This window comes from Caloenas nicobarica, chromosome Z (assembly GCF_036013445.1).
Source record: "Caloenas nicobarica isolate bCalNic1 chromosome Z, bCalNic1.hap1, whole genome shotgun sequence".
Classification (NCBI taxonomy): Eukaryota; Metazoa; Chordata; class Aves; order Columbiformes; family Columbidae; genus Caloenas; species Caloenas nicobarica.
Genome location: NC_088284.1, coordinates 62,559,701 through 62,584,204, shown reverse-complemented (window position 1 = coordinate 62,584,204; position 24,504 = coordinate 62,559,701). Strand labels below are relative to the sequence as shown.

General features: G+C 38.7%; 1 pseudogene; it reads right to left on the bottom strand.

Moving 5' to 3' along the window:
- The window catches only part of LOC136002097 (E3 ubiquitin-protein ligase Topors-like), a 101,829-nt pseudogene extending 77,642 nt beyond the window's left edge, over nucleotides 1–24,187 (bottom strand).
- Between the last annotated feature and the right edge of the window lie 317 nt (nucleotides 24,188–24,504).

Here is a 24,504-nt window from a genome sequence, read left to right as displayed (position 1 = left end):
TCTGCTCAAACACTGAATTCCAGGCTCTAGGAAGGTACTTTTGTCCATTTATTTACAGCATCTTGTCCTACAGTTAGATAATCTTCCTAAAGAGCCTCTGACCTTAGCTGACTAGCCATGTGCCCATTAATCAGTCTGTGAACATACATGTGCTTTTTACTTTGTGCATTAAAAAAAAAAAGTTTTATTTCTTATGTCAATAAAGGATTTCTTATTACATACAAATAGTACTCAGAGTTCAAAAAGTTCTCAAATATTTAACACCAAGGCTTGAAATTAAAATACCTTTTATCTTTTTAAACATTACCTTTCTCTTCTCATCCTCAAAGTCCACTAAAATAAGAGTAGCTTGCACTGCCCTGCCAGAGGAGCTTAATGCTACAGAAATCTATATACCTGCCTCTTTGAACTTTCAAAAGCTATTACTGTCCAGATCTCTCAAGATTTGACTTAGAGGTATACTTGAACCATAAATTAGTTAAAAGAAGGGAGAGATGTGAATTCATTTGCTCAATCATAAATATTTAGTGCCACTTTAGGCTTCTTGGGGTATCTTAGATAACTTCATAGACCTGGCAGACATAAGATGACACATAAATATGACATAAAGTGACATGTGGAGTGACTGGTCCAAATGTAGAAATGTAAAGACGATATTCAAATGAAAGTTGAAGACAAATGCCTGGCAATTCTTGTCTAACTTCTGCGTATTCAAAAAAAGCATGGTCCTCTAAAGACCGTGGAAGAAATAAGGTAGTCAGAACGTCTGTATCATGAATGTCTTTGATCCTCTCAATAACATGAAGGAGAAAAATTAATCCAATGCACACTTGTAGCTGTGGTTCTTTTGCCTAAACTTTTCTTCCTGGAACACTTGATGACTCAGATATCAAGTTATACAAGAAATGGACTTTTACTTTGGCTTTCATGCAAGGACAGGAGAATAACTCGTGAACCTGTAAAGGATTCTCCATCTTCCATTTTTTGAGTTACTGACTCTTTCACAATGATACAGTTTTCCAGACAGATCATGTAGTCTCCATGTTTGGAGACATTAAAACCCAATTGGTCATAGCTGTGGACAGTCTGATGTACTCGACCCTGCTTGAGTAACATTGAGGCTAGGCAATCTCCAGGCATGACTGCCAGCCTCACTTATTCTATTGAAGATGTTTCTATTATAGGCAATGTTTCATTCAGTATATATTTTCAGGCAGAAATTGTCAAAATGACTTTGATCTGACATGTTCTAAACTCTTTTTTAGATTTTTTTTTCTTTTTTGCTAGACCAATTTGAAAATGACCTAATATGGAGTGCTCATCAGAGATTTCTGGGTAAAAATCAGAAACCAAGAAAACAAAGGGAACCTTGTGGTTGGTGTTTACTATGGGCCTCCTGGTCAGGTGGAGCCTGGAATCTGGAATAACTGAACAGCAGCAGCTACAGTTTGTTGTGTATTAAAAGCTGGATTGTAACCATGTCTTGTCACAAGATTAGTGTGTCCTGATTAGAAAATAAAAGCCTGAGCTTTAGTGCAGTGGACATATTTCTTTTCTTTGGAGAGGTGCAGATGGAAGACAAATACCAAACTTTTGGAAAGATGATAATCAATTATTTCTCTTTAATCTTTTTGCTCCGATTCATAAACTTAGATCTCCTGTTCACTGCTGAATATTTTTTTTCTAATATTTTAGCTTGTTTTGAAAGAGTCTACTGAAAGATTATCAAAATGAGAAATTATTTTTTCTTTTTTTTTTCTTTTTCTTTTTTCTTCTTTTTTTAAAGAGGTACCAGTAAGTATTGTTATAATTATTGTCTCACCATTCCTGTGTACTCTCTGGTTTGCTTCTTCCCAATGTTATCTCTGTCAACTACTTAAATTGTGAAGTCTTCAACAGACCACTATTTTCCTAAGTAGACCACTATTTTCTTAAGTAATAGTATAATGCATAAGGACTAGAAAACCTGTTCAATTCCACTTCATATAAGAAGTACTAGCAGTTGATTGGAACAGGTTTTGCTGGAGCAAGTTTTAGAAAAATAATCGTTTATCTCCCAGTTTTGTATGAAACCAGCTATAGTGATTCCCTAAACATCTTTAGATTTTCCTGAAATGCAATGGATGCTGTGTATATTCAGAAGACTTTTCAGGTGATACTAGTGAGAAACTATAGAATAGCTTATCTAATGCCCTAAGAAAAACTCTGTAGTGACAAGAAAAATCAGGAAAGGATCAGGAAAAGAAATTAGGGAAACATGAGCAATTTGGATTTTTGTATTTGCTTTTTAATTCTAAGGTATATAGTGGCAGTCTGAATATTTTTGACAAAGTAGATTAATCACCTGGATATTTGAAAGACTGAGAGGAATTCCCCTATACTACAAGTTTTGGAAAAGCGATATGTAAATGCCAGCTTCTGAAATTACCATACGTAAGACTAACTTTTTCCTGTTTATTGAAGATTGGAACTTACAGTCAGTCTATGTGTTTAAAACAGAATAGTAGTCATCCAATGGTACCTTATTTTTATATCAAAAGGCTTTGACACAGAAATTGTCTAATCTACCTTAAAGTCTTTTAATTTTTTCTCACTTTGATGGTTCTTTTTAGAAATGAGTTGTGAAACAGAATATGTACCAGAGATTTAAACTTAAATCCTTTCCTATGTACGATTACAAAGCAATGAACCAATTAGTACTTAACTAATGAGGTGAAAGTTTTCAAAATATTACAGTAAATCTTCTGAGAGACTAAGAGAAATAAAGTGTAATTATTGCTAATGATATTCAATAACCAAAATAGTAACTTTAAAATAAATATTTAAAGTTAAGTCTATATTCAAAAGAAAGGAAAAGAACTTTGAATGGAAAGCTTTGAAAATAATTTATTTGTAATATATAAACATATCTGTTAAAATTAATGACTTTTCGCACAGTTGAGAAAGAACACTTCTGGCAGCAGATACACAAAGATGATACCGATTTTCTGAATCCTGAACTATATGATCCTCGGCCATAATTTATTTACTAAAAAAATAAAGGAAAACATATTAGCTTAAAATGTTTATTTTAAAGACTCTGAATATTAGGAGTATCTATTTCTTAATTTCTAACCTGATTAGGAGATAATGGAAAACTATTGAAATGTGGAGTGACTCATGTGCATGTCTGAAATATGAAATTCTGAAATAAAAAGTTTGCTAAGACTTTTGAGCTCTTCGTTGTTGAAGAGAGCCTTTGTTTCCACAGCTGTTTTTTGAGTACCTGCCCAGTTATGTTGAGCCAGGTACTGATTTTCTGGTTGTACAAAGAGAGAAGGCTAGAGGAAGAAGCTGTATTCTTAATTTAACATAACTTGCATATTGCACACTTTTTTTGTCTCTAAGGACAGTATGTTTTTAACATCTGCTATAATTTAAAATACCAAAAGAAAGATTATATCTGAAGTAGCTGGTACTGAATACAAAGATGTGTCAACATAACACTAGAGCTACTAGTCAAATTCTAATTCTGTCATTAAAATTTTGCATTTGATTTAACAGTAAACTGAGATTAAGTAAATGTTCTACTTAAATATTTTTCTACACCTGCAGCATGCATAGCTTTATATGTTAAACTGTGCTTAATAAATTAATCACAGAAGCTTGATTCCTCAAGATTTTTAATTCTATGCAGATGTTTTTGTTTGTTTGGGGTTTTTAACGTATAAATGTTATTAACCTACGTTCATTGAAATTTCATTACAATACCTGCTCCAAAGACCATTGTTTCATGCATGTGAATAATACCAGCTGATATGTTTCTCAGGCTCTCAGGGAAGATTTCTCAGGAGGTTTCTTAAAGAGGCCAACAGGGAGCAGCAACAACAAATTAGACACAGATCTTGTTTTGCAAATATCTGAGTCATGGTTTGCTCCCTTATCCTTCTCCTGAGTTCCTCCCAGAAGCCATCTGAAAGAGAGCAATGGAATTATGGAGGAATGAAGAGGTGGAATTCCTGACATGTGCCCCACCTAGATGACTTATTCTTCAATAAAACAGAGAACTACAGAATACAGATTTTTTTTTTTTTTTAACATATCACTATCCAGCATGGTAGAATCATCGATATAAATTCAAGAGGCAAAAAACCCAGTTACAATAAACTATGAACTGAAACTACTGGTCCCACTTAAAAATTATATTGTAAAATGAGTCAGTGATGTTTAATTCTTTCTTTAATAAGAAAAAAAAAAAGATACAGTCCTCTAGCTTGTTTTTCTGTTGATCTTATTTGTGAACATGTTACATGATAGTCACGACTAATTTTTCTTGATTGTTCCCAGGTATCAGAGAATGATTTCCAAACACCTCCTCTTTGCTGCTTCCTGTGCAAGTCCTTGCATACTCCTTTTCTGTGTTTAATGCTTCTCACAATTTTTTTTTTTTTTTTTTCCCAGTAACCTAGTATTCTACATATTTCACTGCGTCTCCACAGGGTTTTTCTGGACATTCTGTAAGGTGAAGTCCTCCTTTACTTTAGACAATTAGGGGTTAAAAAAAATCTTCAGTCTTTCACTGCCATTTGTGTAGTCTAAAGAAAGGTTTCTGGGAACTAAATGGTCTTTTTGCAGAACAGTAGGAAAGATTCAAGCCTACCCTGTCACTTAGACAACTAATTATACCATTACATGCTGCAATTACAATTAAAGATGTTCAGCTGATGAAAGGCATGTTCACTGCATTCCCATTACCTCGCATTTCCTTGCCAACACTCAAGAGTATCATGATTCTGATGAAACAAAAACAACTCAAAAAGCTTTACTTTCATAGTAACATCAGCAGACTAGCTAGATCCCACTGCAACTCCTTCTCCCCATTACATCTTGACCATGTTATCTGAAGGAATAACATACATCCTTTGTGCTGAAAGTATTTTGTTTAAATTGGTCTTTACAAAAATGTATTGCCAGGCATTGATTACAGTACTACCTTTATTGTTCAAGCGAACAACTTTTATGTCTCAGTTTAGGCTCCTTTCTTAGATTAAATCATGCCCAAAAGGGGGTAGTAATTTCATATGTGATAAATGCAATTAATTTCTCTGATAATAAACAACAAAGTTAATCAATACCAGTTTAGCAGACAGGAAAGAATATTGCATTCCCCCCATGTGTGGGTCAGTCAGTTTGATAATTAACCATGGACTAGTATCTGGAGTCCTAGAATAAGTAAAATTACAACAAAAGGAGTCAGGAAATAAGTGTTTTAAAGACCATATAGAAGCTGGTTCTGTTTCTTTAGCAATATTTTGTAAATCCTGGATTTACAAATAGGTCTGGGAAAGTAGTATACTTGCCTTACTACATTTTGAAAATTCCTAATCTTCTCCTATTATTCATAAAATTGAACAGATTAAAAAAGTATGCTGCATAGAATGCGATATTTTGTATGGTGTGACATTGTTAGTTATAAAAATTAGAAATAGTTTTAGAGAGAAACTATATGCTAGGATGTCTGATGCTTAATTTTGTCTTTACTATCGTAAGAAAAAGAACACAGTCTTAAGAGACACTAAGTCTAATTGTTATTCATCTTTTACATTTTCTAATATTCCATCCAATTCCTGCTCCAGATAACAAATACGCATCTGCAAAAGATGTTTCTCTGACACTATTATTCTTAATTTCTGGTTTCACAATGATTTCCATAGCAACAGAACGACATTTTTATGAACACTACATTGTTGCTTCTGCTTTGAGTAGAAGCAGCTGACATATGAATCCATACCTGATTTTCATCTAAAAATAACATTAAGAGAAAGATCAAGTAAAACCTTAATATTCAAATTAGGTTACTCACCTGGTTCGCTTTCTTATTCTTCTCTTAAACAGGCAATTGAAATACTTCAGTTCACTTAAGGATATTCTTTGTGGAGCTCACTTGTTAATAAAGATGAAAAATCATGGTGTGAGATGTATTACTTGCAGCCAAATAACACATTTGCCACTCAAGGGGGTGGAAGTATGGCTGCTGCAGAAATATAACTCAGAACATATTTCTGAGGAGCTTCCATTAAATTTGTTAAAATCCAAAATAAATATGCTACCAAATGAAAAGGACCACTTTCTTTGGTTAACTGACATGTTTTATCTTCAGTTACGTCTGACCATCCTTGACTGAGGCTGTTTTCTGGCTACCTTTACTTCCATTCAAGACTGTGAAAGGACTATGCCACCTCATCATTACTCCTGAACTATGTGTTACACATGAACTGTGTGTTAATATCTTTACAGATCTAAATTGCCACCCCTGGGAAAGCGTTTACTAGAAGGAAAGGAATTTTGTATAGTACTAATTCTGTTAGTACTCATGAAAGAGTCCTTTGAATATGTGAGTCCTTTGATCTCAGTATTTTATATTTCAAATTTGAGATCTGATTTTAATCTATTTCTTCAGTCAGGACTGTCTTACATGTAAACTGATGGATGTAACTCATGTTTCACAAAGATGGTGTTTAAACCTTATAAAGTTTAAAACTTCCAAATTCTGTGGGAATAGGTTTCAGATATATTTTGTAGTGTGTTTTTTTCCTTAAGTTCTACCAGTTGATGATTTTGAAACATTACAATATTTTATCACTTAGCAAAAAGATGTTACTTACCCTGCATGACAATAGCATGACAGGTTTCTATTGAGTTTACACAGTAATTAAATGTGATAATGATAATAATAATAATAATAACAACAATAACTTTTATATACTTTTCAATTAGAGAATAAATTATTGCCAATCTCTTTTCTGTATCAGTCAAATGATTAGACCATTCACCTGTGATGTAAGAGATTCATTTTCAAAGTGCTATTATAAGAGAAGCTCCAAATCTTAATTATAGGTGGAATGTCAAGTGCAAGTATCCTTTTTTGGAAATAGTACTTCTGCAAAAAAAACCCACCCAAACTGACAAACAAACAAAAACAAACAACCAAACCAAATAAACAAACCCACAAGCAGAGAAACAAACGAATCAATTCAAAATTTTTGAAATTCAGAATAAAAAGGAAAGCCATAATATTGTATTCTCTGCTTAAGCCAGAGATCCAGTTTCATCTAACGACTGTTTACAAAGAAGAAAGAAAACCTTGGACTTGCATGTCTTCCTCAAAATGTTTTAACTACTGCAACATGTTTTTGAAGTGCAACCTATACTTTTTTCCTAGGAAGATTTTCAAAGACCTTGATTCCTGCTCATTGCTGAGCAAGATGTGTTAGATATGTTTACGAGGAGGAAAAAGTCCCAGACCACAGATTTCCTCTGAAACCACATATTTTGTGCTAAATGAAAAAGACACACTTGCTACCCACATTTTTATTATTTCATTTTGCCTGGGATGGTTTCCATATTCTAATACTCAGAATGATTTCAGTTCCCTAGGTTTTTCTGCCTTGCTCTTTGATACAAGGTCAAGCCACTTAAAAGGCCTCTTATATTTGGATGACAGGAATATATTTTATTTGTCTTGGATAAAACAGAAAAGGAGGTGGAAAAGTATTTGGAAACAAACAGGAAGATAAATGCTTATCCAGAGTTGTGTGGGAAGTATAAGAGGAAAGCAGGAGTTGGAAAAGGACAAGAAGTGCAGACCATATTAAAATCAGATTCCTAAATTACAGAAACACAGAATGGTTGGGTTTGGAAAGGACCTCTGGAGATCATCTAGTCCAATCCACTTACTAAAAGAGGTTCACCTAGACGAGATTGCGCAGGAATGTGTCCAGGTGGGTTTTGAATGTCTCCAGAGAAGGAGACTTCCCAACCTCTCTCAGCAGTCTGTTCCAGTGCTCTGCCACCCTCCAAGTAAACAAGTTTCTCCTCACATTCAGATGGAACCTTCTATACTTTAGTCTGTCCCCATTGCCCCTCATCATATCATTGGGCACCAATGAAAAGAGTCTGGTCCCATCCTCCTGGTCTGACACCCACCCTTGAGATATTTATAAACACTGATGAGATCCCTTCTGAGCCTTCTCTTCTCCAGGCTGAAAAGACTCAGCTCTCATAAGAAAGATGCTTCAGACCCATAGTCATCTTTGTAGCTCTCCACTGGACTCCCTCCAGTAATTCCTTATCCTTCTTAAACTGGGGAGCCCAGAACTGGATGCAGTATTCCAGATGTACCCTCATGAGGGCAGAGTAGAGGGGGAGGATAACCTCCCTCAACCTGCTGGTCACACTTTTCTTAATGCACTCCAGGAATGCGAAATTCATTTTGGTAATTTTGTTTTGCTAATTTGGGGTTTTTTTTATGCAAGACAGTGATTTCCTCAGTATTGGTATTTGACCTGTGCAATCACAAATGTGGTATGAACTGAACAGCAGAACAACATTTTGACTGAATTAACCAGACCAAATGATAAGGAGTGATCAGAACAAAGAATATAGAGCTTACACTATCTGCAGAAGAACACATGATACACTGCATAAAGTTAAAGTGGCTCAGTGTAATGTTCATTTGAGTGCAAATGTTTATTTCAGTCCTTTTAATAGAATACCTGAACTGGAAGAGTAAGTTTTCATTAAAAATAAATTTTGGGAAGTGTGGCATTTTTGAGCTTGTATCAGGTGACCTAAAACCAGAATGAGATTTGCTGAACTAAGCCCTTAATAGGAATGCTGAAGAGAAACAAAATGTTACAAGAAATATTGATTATTCCATTTATTTCATTAAACGCTTATATTGAAGATAGTATCTGCATTCATGAATCACCAACAAAATACATTTTTGTCAGATATGAGTGACATAAAAAGTGGCACTCCAAATAACAACATACATTCACAAAATCAAGTATTTGATGTTTTGATTTTCTGAAGAACTGGATTCCTTAAGTTTTGTCGAAATCTTTTCATATACTGCCATACTGCTATGAATGCAGCTACCCTAGAAGAAAAGCATATTAAAGTGCTTCAGGTGCTTCTCACTGCAAAATTAGCCACAGTTAGTTCCTGTGGAGTGCTTATTGCAGCACCTGTTGTTCTTGAAATTAGCTACAGCTGAGTTGACCCAAGTTTTGGTGCAAGGTATGGCATGGCTCCATTCTTTATGTAGATTGAGCAGAAAGGTGTAGAAAGAAAACATATTTTTATATGTAAGGTAATTGTTCTGTGAAAGGAAATAGGAAAATTGTGTGTTGTTTAGCTAGGGAGGAGGATAAAATATGTTGTTGCAGTGATTTGGTGGTATAAAAATAAAAGTTAAATCTGATGGCTACTAAATAATGTGCATGTGTAAGAGGCTTATACAGAAAATATTTTTCAGATATTCCAACAGAAGTTTCGAATTGGATTGCAGAGAATACCTTTCACATGTGCAATTTGCTATGTTATTTATTGCAATAGACTAATATGATGTATAGACAAATGAAGAAGACATCTATAAAATATCTCAGTTGATTCTTTCAGGAAAATATTTTACCTTACCCCAATCCAACCTTAATTCATGTCACAGAATCACAGAACAGCTAGGTTTGGAAGTGACCTGTGGAGATCATGTAGTGCCACCCACCTGCTAAAGTGGGTTCACCTAAGGCAGATTGCACAGAAAAGCATCCGGGTGGGTTTTGAATGTCTCCATAGGAGACTCCACAACCTCTCTGGGCAGCTTGTTCAAGTGCTCTGTCACCCTCAAAGTAAAGAAGTTTTTCCTCATATTCAGATGGAACCTTCTATGCTTCAGTCTGTGCCTATTGCCCCTCATCCTATCATTGCGCACCACTGAAAAGAGTCTGGTCCCATCCTCTTGACATCTGCCAGCTCTCAGCACTTGTGGGTATATCCCATTGAGACCCATGTATTTGTGCATGTCTAGTTTGCCTAAATGATCTCTAACATGATCCTCCTTAACGAAGGAAAACTCCTCCTTTTGCCAGACTTCCTTTCCTGCCTCTAAGATCTAGGATTTCTGAAGGCCAGTCTTAGCAATAAAAACTGAAGCAAAGAAGGCATTCAGTAATCTGCCTCCTCTATATCCTCCACCACTGGGACACTCATGTATTTCAACACCGGACTTACATTTTCCCTAACCTTCCTTTTGCTGCTGATGTACTTGAATAAGCCCTTCTTGTTGTCTTTGACATCTCTAGCCAGATTTAATCCCAAGTGGAGCTTGGCCTTCCTTACCGTATCCCTGCATACTCTAACAGCCACCTTATATTCCACCCAGGTGGTCTGTCCTTTTTTCCACATTACATAAAGAACCTACTTCCATCTGAGTTTTAACAGGAGCTCCTTATACATCCATGCTGGCTTCTTACTCCCTTTACTTGATTTCTTCCTCATAGCGATGCATCAGTCTTGAGGTTGGAGGAGACGATGTTTGAATATTAGCCAGCTGTCTTGGATCCCCTATCTTCTAGGCTCCTAACCTGTAGGACTTCTTCCACGTAGGACCTTGATGAGGCCAAAGTTTGCCCTGATGAAGTCCATGGTTTTAGTCCTACTTATTGCACTTCTTCCAGCATGCAGGATCCTGAACTCCACCACCTCATGGCTGCTCTGGCCCGGGCTGCCCCCAATCATGACATCTCCAACCAGTTCTTCTTGGTTTGTTAAGACAAGGTCCAGCAGTACACCTCTCCTCATTGGCTCCTCTACCACCTGTGACAATCAGTTTTCATCAATGATCTATAAGAACTTCCTGGACTGTGCATGCTTAGCTGTGTTATCTTCCCAGCAGATGTCAGAGTGATTGAAGTCTCCCATGAGAACCATGGCATGTGATTGTGAAGCTACACCCAGCTGTTTGTAGAAAGCCTAATCAACTTCCTCTTCCTGATCAAGTGACTTGTAGTAAACACCCCCAATAGCGTCCCCCTTGTTAGCCCATCCTTTAATTTTCATCACAAGGACTCAACTCATTCTACATCCCCTCTCTAGGCAGAGTTTGATACATTTGAGTTGCTCTCTCACATGAGGAGCAACTCCTCCACCTTGCTTTGCAGGCCTGTCTTTCCTAAAAAGTACATAGCCTTCCATGACAACATTCTACTCATGTGAGCTGTCCCACCATGTTTCTGTAATAGCAATGAGATCACGGGCCTTTAACTGCTATGTGCATTAGTGTACAGACACTTCAGAGAAGTAATTGAGCATGCGGGTTTCCCATGAGGTGTGCAGAAGGATCCACCATAGCCGTGTGTACCCTTGAGGTGGTTGGCCTTCTGATTTCCATCTTGGGAGGCAGCTAATGAATATTTGTCACTGCTCTGGTTGGCCTGGGTAATTCCCCAGTTGGACATGATGGTGTGGACATCACCATTTTGGACCCTACGCAAAGGGGTCCTTGTTTTGTAGTCTTCATTTTTACAGGTTTTTTTGTGTGCATGTGTGTGTGTGGTTCTTTTGTTTTTCTTTTTCTTTCTGCTTATAGCGAGGATACATTTGCTTTAATGCTTCTATTACAAAATGTATCTTACAGCTGTTGAGAATTCCACAGTATATCCTTAGTTGTCGACTTTCTACATACCCTGTTTTCCTGAAAATAAAACACGGTCTTATATTATTTTTTGCTCCAAAACTTCTTACTTTTTTTACATGTAAAGCTGCCTGGACACTATTTAAATTTACTTTTTTAATGAACTGTAACTAGGGCTTATTTTTGGAGTGGGGCTTATATTTCAAGCATCCTCAAAAATCCTGAAAAATCATGCTGGGACTTATTTTTGGGGTAGGGCTTATTTTTGGAGAAACAGGGTATTTCCTGTTTTGAATTTTGTGATGTATGAAAGTAGAGGATTCATACAAGTTAACAAAACCACAAACAATAGCTGATCTTGGATCAGGTTTCTTTCTGTCTTTCCTTAATTCCCTAAAATTTTTGTGAATGGCTTCATTACATAGTCCTAACTTATACTGAGCAGTGTTGTTCTCAAAATTTCCCCACGTTAATATTAACATTGAATGAATAGATTTACAAGATGGGGAGTAAAGAATGCAGTCAATTTAAGAGGCAATAGTAGGACAAAAGTTAAAACTGCATTTAAAACCAAAATAATAATATTAAAATACTACCGTCTTTCCATTAGGAAGTGACAGATATTTAACTTTACCTTCATCAATAGCTAGTTTTACATTGAAAGTCATGAATAATTAATCTTTTATCAGACTTTGATGTAAAGTCAAAATTATGCTGATGGACACAACTAACACTTTTTAAATGTTGCTTTTATTAATATACTAGATATTAACAGAATTTCCGTATTCAAACCTGTTTAATAATGACTAATTTATAACAACTTCAGCATTTGCTTTCATCAACAGACCTAGCATTGGGAGACATTTGTAAAATCTGGGTTTTTTAATATTTAAGTTAGTTTAGAGTAGCTCTAATTTAATATGGTTACAAAGTTAGGAATGTCAATCTTGCCACAGTACAGATATGTGTGCAATACTTAAATACAGGTTACATGTCTAAAAAAGAGACAAAGGAAGTTATATGTTCCACTGAACTGAGAAAGAGCGTCTGTTAACAATTTTAGATTACTTTGAAAATTTGAGATCTGTTTCGCTTATAACCTTGAGTCGAAGAAACCTCTCATTTCTTTGTGATGCTTGTTGAGATGGTTATTTTTCTAATTTTTAGCTGAAAAAGCAAAGGGTTGCTGCATAGCTTTAGAGTTGTACACTACCTGCCATCTATTCTGTGTCATTCTTCAGTACAATTTTAATATGGCAAAAGCAGCTTAACATAATGTCCTTCCTGATGTTCAGGTGTGTTGTCTTATTTAATTTAATTAAACAATATCTAATACATTATGCTGTTTTAGCTAAATTCAAGTTAATTTTCTTCATGCAGATAGGATTTTCTTAGTAGGTAGTGCAGTCTTTCGGTTTGAATTTAACAGGAAAATTACATGATAACACACTAAGTTTCCCATGTTTTGCCTGACAGGAGCTAACTTCTTTCTTTCCAATAGCTAGACTATGTTTTGGAGTTGGTATGAAAAGAATGTAAGAACTCACTGATATTTTGACTGCTGCCAGGGAGACCATGGACTTCCTCAGCTGTCCAGCTGCAGGTGTACCCAGCAGATGAGAGGGAAAACAAGTGGGACAGCACTTAGATTGACATCTAGACTGGCCAAGGAAATATACCCTAGCATTAGCGTCATGCTTACTATGTAGCTGGAGCCAGCTCTTCCAGCTAGTTAATTCTGTTGCATTTGGGAGTTCCATTCCATTTTCAGTTCGGTGTTCATTCAACCTTTTACCATTCTGCCATTTTGTAGTTGGCCATTGGCCTTTCTGCTTTTTGCCTTTTTGCTCTCCTGGCTATTTGAGATTAGACTGAGACTGAGATTGGCTGCTTGAGACTAGAATGCTCTCTTCTTTCCAGGACTGGCCTTTTGGCTTAACTGGAGTTCATGAGCAATTGCATTGAGTATCTAGTATTATTATTATTACTACTACTACTACTACAGTTATGTCTTATTAAACTGTTCTTATCTCAACCCACAGATTTCTCTCTTCCTTTTTGATTCTCTCTTCTACCCACTTGGGGGTGGGAGACAGTGACTGAGTGGCTATCATGGTCTTAGTTGCTAGCTGGGGTTAAACAATGACATACAAATAGCTGAAATAGACACAATTTTCTGCAGGAGAAATCTGATTAAGAAAGCACTAATGAAAGAGAAACCTTACGCTGACATTCTGTGAGATACAAATCTAGAGCCTTGGTTCTTGTATACCCATAGTGACACGTTCTCTCCCTCTATTTTTCATTTTTTGATAGAAGATGGACAGGTATATGGAGAGAGAGTAAGAAGATGAAGAGTCCATGTGACTATTGTTTGTTGCTAATGAGGTGTGAATGATATCAAGGTGTTACCACACATCTTGCTAGGAAAGAGTCCTCAAGGGACAAGAAAAGTGAATGAATTTTGGAACCTATCTTGAGCAGATCTGCATTGCTATGAAGTCAGAATTTCTCTTGAGGTACTAAGTTAGACCAAACTCTGAGCACTTGCGCTCTTCTGTAATAAAAGGACTGCTGTGCTTCCTGAAAACTCTTGTTTTCATGCATTCATATCTCAGGGTTTTGACATCTTGGTCGTTACTGAAGCTATACTGAAAACACTGGATGTTCAACACTTCAACTAAGCCTCCTTCAGCCCCTCTTTCCTTTTCTTCAGCTCCTTACCCTTCTCACATTGAACAAACACTGACTTAGTATTAGATCCTAGTGTAAGCAAAAAAGGAACATAGTTCAATATAACGTTCAAGTCTAGTCAAATTAAAAGAAAATGTGTTTATATTTTTCAAAAATTGTTTCAAAATTGAAAGCTGTGTGTAGGTCTGTCATTGTTTTATAATCTCGTGCACATAACAGCTGTGCGATTTGCGGTGAAGTTTTGCAAATGATAACCTGGCAGCACAGAGTCGCGAGAGTGGCTGGGCTTGAGTGCTATGTATCCACTCCCTCATGCTTTCCCACCTCTTTTTTTGTTTGTCTTTACTGTGACATTACTCCTGAATTTGCTTGGAGACAGAAGAGAGAGAAAATAGCATAGATAAGAAAGGCACAGCATGGAGGTAATGCAGAAAGAAGAGCCCTTAGGGATACTTGAGCAAAGCCAGGGAGGGAGTGTGGGAAGGGGTGTGTGTTTTGTGGAATAGATAATCTGCAACACTTATGTTAAGCTCACAAAACAACAACACCAAAAAAACCCAAACAAATGACAACAACGAAAAACCCCAAACATAATGACTAAAATAAAATTGCATTACTGTATCCTTCTGACTGAATTAAATATATTAGTTTTCTATGGACTTCAGTATGTTATCCAAGTGTAGGTTTAGAAACCTGCTACTTTCATCTAAATTCTGCTCTGAAAACCATGTAATCTAGTGATATATAAAACAGAAGTATATTTTTTTTTAATTTGAAACAGTTTAATATATTTTTACCTGATTTTTTTTTGTTAATGGGGGAGAGTAAATGACTTTAAAATTTATAAAATTAGTGAAATAAAACATTAATTCAGAGTCTAAGTCCACTACTTTTTTACAGTAGAATTTTCTTCATAACACATGAAATCTCCTGTGTAAACATGGAAGTTTCCATTGAGGACTCCAAATGTTACTTTGCAGTTTGTTTTAATTTATTTCTCTGTTCTGTTTTTGCCTTAATCTTTTTTTACCAGTTCAGTGTGACTTTGTAAATATGAACAAATACAATCAGGACTGCATTTTTCCTAGCTGTGAAGATTAAACCTGTAACATATAATTGCAAGTTTCTGTCCTCACATTATTGTTGCTTTCATTTGGTTGTCTTGTGTTGACTTGTTAAATATCCAGTAATTGAGCTGTTTTCAACTGGTTTGAGTACTTGCTGGTATATGATGAATGTCTCTACAAAATATTGCTTTCTAGTGTTTTAAGGGAATACTTTGAATTCAAAATGAAGCTCCTACACATCTTAGAAGATTCAAGTATTTTATTGATATGAATGAAACTTACATTCACTGCTGCTGAGGAACTCATATCAGATTAAAAGGCAACTTGCTGCACATGAATCTAATTTGTTTATTGATTCTGGTATAACAGAATAATATATGTGTTGTTATCTTTCAGATTCTTTCTTGATTTCTCTGCCTTGAAGCTGGAAAAAAAGTTAACAACCAGGTCACTAACTACTTTATATTTGTGTAGGTACTTTTGTTGGAGTATCTTTTTTTTGCAACTGAGTACCTTAGGATAGATGCACAAATAAATAATGGAACATGCGTTTCTAAAACAGCAATGAGTGCTGAACTGGAAGACAGGGATGGGGAGCAGAATAAAACCCCCATAATCCAGGGAGAAATGTTTATCAACCTGCTAAACCACTTAGACGTGCACAAGTCTATGGGGCCAGATAGAATCCACCCAAAGGTACTTAGGAAGCTGGTAGCAGTGCTCACCAAGCCTCTTTCTATCATTTATCAGCAGTCTTGGCTAACCAGGGAGGTCTCCGTTGACTGAAGGATAGTAAACGTGACACCCATCTACCAGAAAGGACAGAGGGAGGATCTGGGGAGCTACAGGCCTGACAGTTGGACCTTGGTGCCAGGGAAGGTAACAGAGCAGATCATCCTGAGTGCCATCACATGGCCCATACAGGGCAACCAGGCAATCAGGCCCAGTCATCATGAGTTTTAGAAAGGCAGGTCTTACTTGCTTATCCTGATCTCCTTCTATGACAAGGTGACCTGCTTAGTGGATGAGGGAAAAGCTGTGGATGTGGTTTATCTGGATTTTAGTAAAGCCTTTCACGCTGTTTCCCACAGCATTCTTCTGGAGAAATGGGCTGCTCATGGCTTGGATGGGTGTACTCTTCTCTTGGTAAGGAACAGGCTGGATGGCCAGGCCCAAAGAGTTGTGGTGAATGGAGTTAAATCCAGTTGACAGGCAGTCACGAGCGGTGTTCTCCAGGCTCACTACTGGGGTCAGTTGTCTTTAATCTCTTTATCAATGATCTGGATGAGGGGATTGACTGCACCCTCTGTAAGTTCGCAGACAACACCAAGTTGGGTGGCAATGTTGAACTTCTTGAGGGTAGAAACACTCTACAGAGGGATCTGGACAAGCTGGATGGATGGGCTAATGCCAAGTTTATGAGGTTCACCAAGGCCAAGTGCCAGGTCCTGCACTGGTGTCACAGCAACGATGCAATGCTATAGGTTTGGGGAAGAGTGGCTGGAAAGCTGCCCCAGAGAAAAAGAACCTGGAGTTTTTGGTCGACAGACAGCTGAGTATGAGCCAGCAGTGTGCCCAGGTGGCCAAGAAGCACTCTGGCTTATATCAGAAACAGTGTGACCAGGAGGGCTAGGGAAGCGATCATCCCCCTGTACTCAGCACTGGTGAGGCCATACCTCAAATACGGTGTTCAGTTTTGGGCCTCGCACTACGAGAAGGAAACTGGGATGCTGGAGCATGCCCAAAGAAGGGCAACAAACTGGTGAAGGGTCCAGAGCACGAGCTTACGATGAGCAGCTGAGGGAACTGAGTTTGTTTAGCCTGGAGAAAAGGAGGCTCAGGGGAGACCTTATCGCTCTCCACAACTACCTGAAAGGAGGTTGTAGTGAGGTGGGTGTTGGTCTCTTCTCCCAAGTAACAAGTGATAGGACAAGAGGAAATAGCTTCAGGTTTGCCAGGGGAGGTTCAGATTGGATATTAGGCATAATTTCTTCACTGAAAGACTTGTTAGGCATTGGAACAGGCTGCCCAGGGAAGTGGTTGAGGCACCATCCCTGGAGGTGTTTAGGAGACAGGTAGATGAAGTTCTTAGGGACATGGTTTAGAGGTGGACTTGGCAGTGCTAGGTTAACGGTTGGACTTGATGATCTTAAAGGTCTTTTCTAATCAAAACAATTCTATTATTCTATGATTTTCTTTCATTGTACCAGGTACGAGATACACAAATATTTAATGAACTTAGCATCTTTAAAACAAACAAACACAAACCAAACCAACCTTCCACTTTGAAAAAACAGATTTACAAATTCAGAGTCCCACTAAAATGTTAATGTAAAAGATAAGATTTCCTCATGGAAATTTGTACCTCCTGAAAACCTGCTAGTGTAATTCATATAGCTACATTCAGGCAAGCAAAATATAAATAAATAGTTACAAGTTGATACTGGTCTATAGACCTTGCTTTGATACATAAGTAACAAGTTTCATGGAAAGAATTATAAAGCTATGACTTTTAGACAGACTATTCTTGGGAAGACTAAACATCAAGACAAGAACCATAGAACACTCAGATTCATATGAGTTGTAAACATAACAAATTTAATATCCACGTAAGGCAGTTGGTATTGACTGCTTTCCACAAAAAGGGAAAGATGGGTATGGAAAGTTAAGGACTTGTTCAATTTTACATAACAAGACTGTGACAGATAGAAAACAAAACTACCTTAAACCACCATTCATAGTCTCATGGATGTGGTACTTGTCTGGAAATTAATATTTGATCCTCATTTACTATTGTCTGTATATATACTAGAGAGAAAAAAGAGAAAGGATCTAACTGGCTGAGATGGTCTTAAGTTTAGAGGGATGCTGGCTATACTTATCTTGGCTGTGAAGGCATTTACAGCATAATATTTCATAAATTAATTATAGTATTACATTCTTAGATTTCAAAGTTTAAAGGAGGAAGTGTTTATGGAAGTCTGTGTAAGAAACTGTTGAGTTTTTTCCCCCTCTGGCAAATACATTGTGCCAGAAAAAGAGACAGAATTACTAATATCACAGAATCACAGAATCACAGAATGTTAGGGATTGGAAGGGACCTCAAAAGATCTTCTAGTCCAATCCCCATGCCAGAGCAGGGACACCTAGATGAGGTTACACAGGAAGGCATCCAGGCGGGTTTTCAATGTCTCTGGAGAAGGAAACTCCACAATCTCCCTGGGCAGCCTGTTCCAGTGCTCCATCATCCTCACTGTGAAGAAGTTTCTTCTCAAATTAAATTGGAACCTCCTGTGTTCCACTTTATACCCATTGCCCCTTGTCCTATCATTGGTTGTCACCGAGAAGAGCCTGGCTCCACCTTCATGACACTCACCCTTTATGTATTTATAAACATTGATGAGGTCTCCCCTCAGTCTCCTCTTCTCCAAGCTAAAGAGACCCAGCTCCCTCAGCCTTTCCTCACAAGGGAGATGCTCCATTCCCTTAATCATCTTTGTTGCCCTGTGCTGGACTCTCTCCAGCAGTTCCCTGTCCTTCTTGAACTGAGGGGCCCAAAACTGCACACAATATTCCAGATGAGGTCTCACCAGGGCAGAGTAGAGGGGAAGGAGAACCTCTCTCGACCTACTAACCACTCCCCTCCTAATACGCCCCAGGATGCCATTGGCCTTCTTGGCCACAAGGGCACAGTGCTGGCTCATGGTCATCCTGCTGTCCACCAGGACCCCCAGGTCCCTTTCTCCTACTCTGCTCTCTAGTAAGTCATTACCCAACCTATACTGGAACCTGGGGTTGTTCCTACCCAGATGCAAGACTCTGCACTTTCCCTTCTTATATTTCCTTAAATTTTTCCCTGCCCAACTCTCCAGCCTGTCCAGGTCTTGTTGGATGGCAGCACAGCCTTCTGGCATGTCAGCCACTCCTCCCAGCTTGGTGTCATCAGCAAACTTGCTGACAGTGCACTCTATTCCCTCATCCAAGTCATTGATGAATATATTGAATAATACTGGCCCCAGTACTGACCCTTGAGGGACTCCACTAGAAACAGGCCTCAGACTAGACTCTGCCCCATTGACCACGACTCTCTGGCTTCTTTCCTTCAGCCACTTCACAGTCCACCTCACTACCCGATCATCCAGATCACACGTCTTCAGTTTAGCAGCAAGGATGCTGTGGGAAACTTTTTCAAATGCTTTACTGAAATCAAGACAGGCCATGTCCACTGCTTTGCCATCATCAATCCACCTTATTATATGCTCATAAAAGGCTATGAGGTTAGTTAAGTATGACTTCCCCTTGGTGAAGCCATGTTGACTGCCCCTGATGACCCTCTTATCCTTGATATGCCTTGAGATGGCACCAAGGATAAGGTGTTCCATCACTTTCCCTGGGATGGAGGTGAGGCTGACCGGTCTATAGTTACCCAGGTCCTCCTTCTTGCTCTTTTTGAAGACCGGAGTGACATTTGCTTTCCTCCAGTCCTCAGGCACCTCTCCCATTTCCCAAGATTTGGCAAAGTTGATGGAGAGTGGCCTAACAATGACCTCAGCCAGCTCCCTCAGCACCCACAGGTGCATCCCATCTGGACCCATGGATTTGTGGATGTCCAGATTGCTTAATTGCTCCCTAACCCAGTCCTCATCAACCAAGGCAAACTCCCCCATTGCCCTGCCTTCCTCTGGGGCCTCAGGGGTACGGGGCTCCTCAGGACAGCCTCCGGCAGAGTAGACAGAGACAAAGAAGGTATTCAGTAACTCTGCCTTCTCTGTATCTTCTGTCACCAGGGCACTCACCCCATTCATCAGTGGGCCTACATATCAATAGAATTTGGCAGTCTCAACAAACAGGGGACATAATCTCTGGAAGTATCTTTCTAAAATTATTATCCTGGTGATCAAATATTCAGTTGAGCTTGGTTCTCATATGTATGTGTGTGTACACTTTTTTCTTTTCTTTCTGGTTCGACTCTTCTGATATACTTTTTTCCTCAGAATTCAAGTAGGAAATGTAATTTCCTAGTGTCTCTGAAACTTGAACTCTAATCATCATTGAAATGAAACTATCTCTAAAGTAACAGAACGCGAGCTTGAAAGCACAGAGTCATTAAATTACAGTAAATCATATGGTTGTATTTTGATAGCTTCTGTCATTACTGTAATAATATCAGAACATGTCATTGCACATCATTATCAGAAGTCATCTAATGCTGTTGTCATCATCTTACACATTTTAGTAAATACATCTCTGGAGCTTCAGTAACATTCCATATATTTTACAATATCATCACCCTTCAGCGGGTGACTTCTGAGAAATTATCCTTGTTTGTATGAGATCTTTGACTCCCATGGACATCCTGGTGGCTGAAACAACCTTATATGGATGTTGGTTTACATCAACTGAAATATACAACCAGCTTTTTCTGCACTCCTAGCTGTCTTCCCTTTCTGAAGCTTAGACCTGAACAAGACAAATGTGGCTGTTGAGAACTCGATCAACAGCTTACACCCTTAGAAAGAAACTACCAGAACTACTGATCATAAAGTGAAAGAATGAAGCTGAATACCTGTGTTTTAGGGCAGTGTCTGAAAAACAGGGAGACAGAATACCCAGAAAAAGAAAAAGGATATATCTGGAAAAAAGGAAACAAAAAAAAAAGTTTAGAATAAAAAAGGAAAGTATGTATCTGAAAGTAATAAAAGTTTTCTGTATCAAAACCAAAAGCAAACCTTTTCATATTAAATATTTAGTTTTTAAAAAATCATATTAAGATTGAATTACCCAATATAATTTTGACAGATTTCTCAAATCACTTGCCACAGCTGTTCATACCCTTCAGTTGATGAAGGGATATGGTAGTTATCTAGCTACACTATCATCACTGAACCCCTACTCAGTCTGAAATAGAATTAGGTTCAGAACCCATGTGGCCTAAACCATTTTTTAGAACCTGAGGCAAACAAACCTTTCAGTTTTGTGCCAATACGCCCAGTAAGACCTTAGAGCACTTAGCTTTAAAAATGTTGCTTTAGTGACAGCTAGCATAGTAGTCCCTTTTCTTGAAGCACTTGGGCATCTGAGGTAAATGAAATGTCTTATGCTTGTAGCTTTCTTCAAGAGTTACCAGTTTTTATAGGACGTAAGTATTTAAAGACATTTCATACTACTGCACTGCAGAAAGTCCTATCAGTATTTCACAGATATTGTGCAGGGTAACCTGTGATACATCATCAGTTCATCATCACAACAGACTGTGGATTTCAGAAATATGAAGAAATTAAAAAAAAAATAAAATAGACTCACACATGAAAGACCTGTGAGGGTCCACTGAATACAGAAATGTACATTTTCCACTAACTGATTTTCTGTGATTTTCCCCTGACCTAGCTGCATCTTCTTATTTTCCTCACAAGTTCTCTTTTGTGAGTTAGAGTAAATGTAAGAGCAAGAAAGTACAGTGCTTGCACTGATGATTTTTTATTAGTTTTTCACAGAACCATATACTAGTTGAGGTTTAGAGGGACCTCTGGAGGTCCGGAGGTCTGGAGATTTCACAACCACAATATTATTAACAATTATTATTATTCTTATTAATTACTTTCATTCATCTGTCATTTTCTGTTTACGTTCATTAAGTGTGGTCAGAAAAGATGGTTGAATTTACAACTGTCTGAGCAATATGCCATTTCCAGGAGAAACAAAGTCCATAGTATAACAGTGTAGATGTTAACTCATTCTCCCTTAAATTCATCAAAACCGAAAAAGCAGTTCTATGAACACTTCCAATATTCTTTCCACTAAAAAAAAGAAGTGTGTATGTACATATTCACCACAGTCAACTATATTGTGTAGAGATGAAATTATAATTTTTACTCTGATTGTATAATAGAATTACAACTCTGATGATCTAAACACATAAAACAAATATTGTATCTTTTTTTTTTTATCGTTGTAAAGCACAAAAAGAAAAGAGAAAACAAACAAGCAAAAAAACCTTCAGTTTTCTTCCAAAGATCCACCTGACAGCACATTCTCTTCATGTTATGCCCTTTAGTGTTATTTCACAAATGCTATTTCATTCACAACAAGGAATCTGCAAATACAAATTTTAAATGTGAAACTTTTCTTTATATTTTAGATAAATGATCATTTCTGGCACCATGTACTTTGCAAGCAAGGCTTTATTATCTTAAACAATCTGTTATCTTTTTATATACATTTTTTTGCAGAGTAAGGGAAATCACAGAATCAGAGAATCACAGAATGTTAGGGATTGGAAGGGACCTCGAAAGATCATCTAGTCCAATCCCCCTGCCAGAGCAGGGACACCTAGATGAGGTTACACAGGAAGGCGTCCAGGCGGGTTTTGAATGTCTCCAGAGAAGGAGAATCCACAACCTCCCTGGGCAGCCTGTTCCAGTGTTCTGTCACCCTCAATGAGAAGAAGTTTCTTCTCACATTTAAGTGGAACCTCTTGTGTTCCAGCTTGAACCCATTACCCCTTGTCTTACTGTTGGTTGTCACCGAGAAGAGCCTGGCTCCATCCTCGTGACACCCACCCTTTATATATTTATAAACATTGATGAGGTCTCCCCTCAGTCTCCTCTTCTCCAAGCTAAAGAGACCCAGCTCCCTCAGCCTTTCCTCACAAGGGAGATGCTCCACTCCCTTAATCATCTTTGTGGCCCTGCGCTGGACTCTCTCCAGCAGTTCCCTATCCTTCTTGAACTGAGGGGCCCAAAACTGCACACAATATTCCAGATGAGGTCTCACCAGGGCAGAGTAGAGGGGAAGGAGAACCTCTCTCGACCTACTAACCACCCCCCTTCTAATACACCCCAGGATGCCATTGGCCTTCTTGGCCACAAGGGCACAGTGCTGGCTTATGGTCATCCTGCTGTCCACCAGGACCCCCAGGTCCCTTTCCCCTACGCTGCTCTCTAGTAGGTCATTACCCAACCTATACTGGAACCTGGGGTTGTTCCTGCCCAGATGCAAGACTCTACATTTCCCCTTGTTATATTTCCTTAAATTTTTCCCCGCCCAACTCTCTAGCCTGTCCAGATCTCGCTGGATGGCAGCACAGCCCTCTGGTGTGTCAGCTTGGTGTCATCAGCAAACTTGCTGATAGTACACTCAATTCCCTCATCCAAGTCATTGATGAATACATTGAATAGTATTGGTCCCAGAACTGACCCTTGAGGCACTCCACTAGATACAGGCCTCCAACCAGACTCTGCCCCATTGACCACGACTCTCTGGCTTCTTTCCTTCAGCCAGTTTGCGGTCCACCTCACTACCCGATGGTCCAGTCCACACTTCCTCAGTTTTGCCATGAGGATGCTGTGGGAGACAGTGTCAAATGCTTTACTAAGTCAAGGTAGACCACATCCACTGCTCTGCCATCGTCAATCCACCTTGTTACGTCTTCATAAAAGGCTATGAGGTTAGTTAAGTATGACTTCCCCTTGGTGAAGCCATGTTGACGGTCCCTGATGACACTCTTATCCTTGATATGTCTTGAGATGGCACCAAGGATAAGGTGTTCCATCACTTTCCCTGGGATGGAGGTGAGACTGACCGGTCTATAGTTGCCCGAGTCCTCCTTCTTGCCCTTTTTGAAGACTGGAGTGACATTTGCTTTCCTCCAGTCCTCAGGCACCTCTCCCGTTTCCCAAGACTTGGCAAAGATGATGGAGAGCGGTCCAGCAAGGACTTCAGCCAGGTCCCTCAGCACCCGCGAGTGCATCCCATCTGGACCCATGGATTTATGGATGTCCAGATTGCTTAACTGGTCCCTAACCCAGTCCTCATCAATGAAGGCAGACTCCTCCATTGTCCTGATTTCCTCTTGGGCCTCAGGGGTACGGGGCTCCTCAGGACAGCCTCCGGCAGAGTAGACAGAGACAAAGAAGGCATTCAGTAATTCTGCCTTCTCTGTATCTTCTGTCACCAGGGCACCCACTCCATTCATCAGTGGGCCTACATTGTGTCTGGCATTAGTTTTATCTGCCCTGTATTTGAAGAAGCTCTTTCTGTTGTCCTTGACCCCTCTCGCCAGGTTTAACTCTAAGGAGGCCTTAGCTTTCCTAGTTGCCTCCCTACATCCTCTGACAACAGCCTTATATTCTTCCCAAGTGGCCAGCCCCTCCTTCCATGATTTGTAAACCCTCCTCTTCCACTTGAGTTTGCCCAGCAGTTCCCTGTTTAACCACGCATGTTTCCTGGCTCCCTTCCTTGACTTCCTGTGCGTCGGGATGCACTGATCTTGAGCTTGGTAGAAGAAGTCTC